Source organism: Mus caroli, unplaced genomic scaffold (assembly GCF_978045245.1).
Source record: "Mus caroli unplaced genomic scaffold, Mus_caroli_1 scaffold_1, whole genome shotgun sequence".
NCBI classification, from domain to species: domain Eukaryota; kingdom Metazoa; phylum Chordata; class Mammalia; order Rodentia; family Muridae; genus Mus; species Mus caroli.
Genome location: NW_028227256.1, coordinates 42,989,409 through 42,994,032, shown reverse-complemented (window position 1 = coordinate 42,994,032; position 4,624 = coordinate 42,989,409). Strand labels below are relative to the sequence as shown.

Sequence of the window (4,624 nt, the reverse complement as noted above, 5' to 3'; positions counted from 1 at the left end):
CTGTTCTGTAAGACTTTTTGTAATATGCAGTACCAACATGGGACATTGCCTTAACTTTTGATGCACTTTCATGGAGACTGACTGCCATGCATTGCTGTGAGCACTTTCTTTGTCGTTCAGTTTAATCTTTTCCTTCACCTTTCTACAGTATGACATAATGATCTACTATGTTGTCAAAGCTTCATAAAATATTTCTATATAAAATGTTTGTAGAATCTTCATTTGCCTTTACTGAGTTGCGTTCTCCCAATTATTGTTACTTATTTCAAAATTAGCATATAAAAAGTGTTTGATATCATCATGGCCTTTTGAACAAAATGTGCTGTAGTCAATTTCCCCTCTCACATGCTCCTCCCTATCCACCCTCCTTGCCGCCTTCCAGTAACTTCCCTCCTATGTCCTTCTGACCATGTCCTGTCCTTCCTTGTCACCTAACCATACCTTGTCTTTGTACTTTGTAAGGTCACTTACATCTGGATTCACATCTGTATCCATGCACACTCTGAAGATGAGAATCAGCATATGAAACAGAACTTGTTTGTCTTTCTGAATTTGGATCTTTTCACTTAAAATTATATTTTCCAGACTCATCTATTTTCCTGAAATTTTCAAATTTTCATTCGTCCTCATAGTAGAAAAGACTCTGTTGTGTATAATGGTACTTTTTCATTATTGGTTCATCTCCTCATGGACACGTAGGCTATTTCCACTTCCCTGCTATTGTTAAGGGAACAGTGACTAATGTGGTTGGATATAGAATCCTATGCCCTGGAGTGGTATAGTTGACTCATGGCATTTCTTTGTTAAATTTTTTACGAACTCTTCATAATGATTTATATAATGGCTATATTAGTTTTCACTCCTAGCAGCAGTGAACAAGGGTTCCTTTTTCTCAGATCCTTGCCAGCGTTTGCCATCAGATTTCCTATGATGGTCATTCTGATGAGTGAGGTGGGATCTCTACGTACTTATACTCAGAGTACTTCTGATGGCTGGGGAGGAACGAGTTTGAAATTCTTATTAGTTATTTATGATTCTTCCCCTTTTTAAAGATTTATTTATTTTATTTATATGAGTACACTGTAGCTGTCTTCAGACACAGCAGAAGAGGGCATCAGATCCCATTACAGATGGTTATAAGCCCCTAGATGTTTGTTAGTAATTGAACTCAGGACCTCTGGAAGAACAGTCAGTGCTCTTAACCACTGAGCCATCTCTCCAGCCCATAATTCTTCTTTTGGGAAGTTATTCATTAGCCCATTTATTTTTCTTTCTTTAATTTTATAAGTCAATACATGTATTCTATGAAGTCAAGAGAGGGGGCCAGTCTCATAAAGCCATACCTCTATTGTAACACACTTAAACTACAAGAGCCCTAGAGGAGAAGAGTGCTTGATACTTTCTGCAGATGCAACATCCATTCACTCGCTCAGAGGAAGATCCTGACTTTCCAGTGTATCTCAGACTTTTACGTGATTGACATTTCCACGCTCCATTCAGCAGTGGACATTCACTTAGGATTTCATCAATCTCCAATACTAAGCTTCCATTTCTCTGTTTCACAATCAGTCTTATAGTAGTTCTGCAAAAAAAGCAACATTGGGTCTCATAAATATAAATATCATAAATATCATATCATATAAATATCATATATAAATATCATAAATATAGGACCCACCATACTTAGAGCATTGAGTTGTTTCAAAGGCAATAATTTGGGGCTGTCTTTTGACCCCAAGTATATCCAGGAGCTCAGGACAATGTTTTCACTCCAGAGTGGCAGGGTATCGCTCCTGGGTCAGCTGACTCAGCTTGTCTATGTGGTGTAGAAGTCGTTTCAGGAAAAGCAGAGAGACATTATCATAGAAATCGACCTCTCTGAGGTGAGAACATTGGCTTAGGGCAGGCAGCAGGGCACTGAACTGAGAGTCCTCTATATAACATGACTCCAATTCCAGGGTTTGCAGGGTATCTCTAACTCTCAAGGAGAAACCCAATAGGCTCAAGGAGTAAATAACATAAATATTCATATCTCACTAACTTAAAGATGTTTGAGCTCACAAATATTCAGGCAATAGGGTAGGTAATCCAAGGCTGACTGGAAGGTCACAGTTAGTGATGCAAAGTGTCGCCAAGGGCTTCTTCCGTCACCTGAGTCATTCTTTCAGGTTGCCTTTTATAAAGAGAATCGTTTACATAGAGTTTCTGGCGACAGTGGAGTGTGGGAAGTTGAGAAGTCAATCTGATTATTTTCTCTTCATCAAGCTTTTCAGAATCACCCATACTGGAGATACCTATGATGTGATCAAGTGTGAGTGTGAAAAGACTTTTCATCTGTCTCAGGTAGGGATTAAAAAAAGCCAACTCTTCTATGAAGATACAACTTAGGACAAGCTCCTGTATACACTGGATGTACACTTTTGAAGATTTCTATGAATGTAGCTTTGGTTAAGCCCTGAATCTGCAGATTTCTACAGCATAGGTGAACAGAATCTTTTCTCTGCTGGGCCCACTGCAACAGGTATGTGGCAGGTTCATCAAATCTGCCCTTCGTGAGATGGAGTTCAGTTGTCACCTTCAATTCTTTCTTCGCCTCCCAGTCAAGACTGTTCTCCATTGGCTGCTTCTGTGAAATGAACACTGGTAAGCCTTCACCTTCATGGGATCCAGCCCATCTCCCACACAAGTCATGTTCTTTATCTCTCCAAGGGAGTGCTCTGAGTTCGCACCTACTGGTTCGAACCTTGTGTGCAAGCAGTGTATCTAATCCCTCAAGCACAGCCTCCAAAGTCTCCATTCAGGAAACAGTCAGTGACCCTTGACTGAAGATGTGGTCTAAGCACCACATCTGTGATCAGGCTTGCTGAGTGCAAGTTTAACAGACATGGTAGACAAAGATCCCTTTTACCCTCATATTAAGACATTCTGGCATCAGCCCTGGAGATTTCACAGACAGCAGATGCCAACTCTTAGGCTTGGCTGCAATCTTGCACAGGCCCTCTGCTCCCTCCCAGAGGTCAAGCTGGGGTTAGATATCTGCTCAGAGTGTTTGTAGCCATAACTGAAGGTCTGTGACCTTGCCTTGTGCATTGAATAGAACCATCTGAGCAGGAAAAGATCCCAGCACTTGATGCAGGCACTTCGCCAAATGCCAGACCCACAGGAGCCATGCAGAGCACGGAGTTAATAGGACTTTTACAGCAGCTGCTGCCCTTATCTTTGCAAGCTACTGCACTGAGCAGGAGGAGGGGCAAAAGGACCGGAATGTTTACTGCCTGCAGGTTTACAATTATGTCAGGGGTAGAACACTGGGCGGGGAAAGAGAGAAACTAAAAAAAACGCTTCAGTCCGTGGGCCAATATAGTATAGGGAATTAGAAGTTGGAAAATAGTCCTTTATTTTGTTTGTAATTACGTTTTTAAAAGAATTCTTCATTGGGTTACTACTTGAAATCACATCTCCTCTGTCCCTCCCCTCCCCTCTGACTCTTTTCTCTTCTCTAATAGTCTCTTTTCTACTTGTGTGTCCTCCTTTTTCTGTTCTTCTAGATTCCTAAAAGGAGGGAAATGCAATTGTTCCCTTTCTGGTCTGGCTTATTTCACTTAACTTTCAAAGAAATATTCCACCTGTCCCTACCTCTCCTCCACCCCACCCACCAGTAACAAACCTAACAAGCTTGTTAGTCAATGTCCTTTGCCCTTTGTGAAGTAAAAAAATCCCTTTCCCATACACTTTTATAAGGAAAAAGGGGTGCATAGAGAATTCTGAAGGTACCCACACCCAAGGCCTGTGGGTAGGGAATGAGGTGTGCTCAGGGTTCAGAGCTCAGCCAGTGAGTACATGACCCCCTTGCCATGTGATGTGGACCTGTGCTGGTCAAACCTGGCACTATTAAATACTGATGATTAATCTGAAAACATACAAAAAAATTTAAGCCAACCCACCAAATAAACAAAATGCATGTGCTGCCTTTTTTTACTAAAAGAGGGTGAGAGAGAGGATTAGCATTTTCTACTGAGGTGGTTTATGAATAAGTGGATGGTATTTTCATAAAGTTAGTGATTGTGCAATGGAATGTACACAGAAATTTCAAAGTCTAGAGAACCAGGGAAAACTTGGCAAACATTTGTGATGCAAATTTCAAACTAGAAAGTATTTACTACCTATCATGTTTCTTTATCTCATTTCTTTATTTCATGCACTGCCTGCACTGTTGGGTTAAAAAGTGATGTTTAAACTCTAGCTGCATATGTATCAAAAAATGGCCTAGTCGGCCATCACTGGAAAGAGAGGCCCATTGGACTTGCAAACTTTATATGCCCCAGTACAGGGGAACGCCAGGGCCAAAAAGTGGGAGTGGGTGGGTAGGGAGTGGGGGGGAGGGTATGGGGGACTTTTGGGATAGCATTGGAAATGTAAATGAGGAAAATACCTAATAAAAATATTTAAAAAAAAAACAACTTTTAAAAAATTGTCATGATAATTCATTCCTCTTGGACAAAAAGAAAACCGTGTAGGGTTTGACTGAAATGCTCACTGCTCAACCTGTTCTGAATGTTTGGGAGTAACCACGGTAAACATTTTGTTTATTCCTATTTTTTTTTTTTGATGAAGTGAAAGAGAT

The 4,624-nt window shown here is 40.7% G+C and overlaps 1 pseudogene; it reads right to left on the bottom strand.

The window, feature by feature from the left end:
- Positions 1-1,701: 1,701 nt before the first annotated feature.
- LOC110303301 (oogenesin-1 pseudogene) lies at positions 1,702-2,797 on the bottom strand (annotated as a pseudogene).
- Between the last annotated feature and the right edge of the window lie 1,827 nt (positions 2,798-4,624).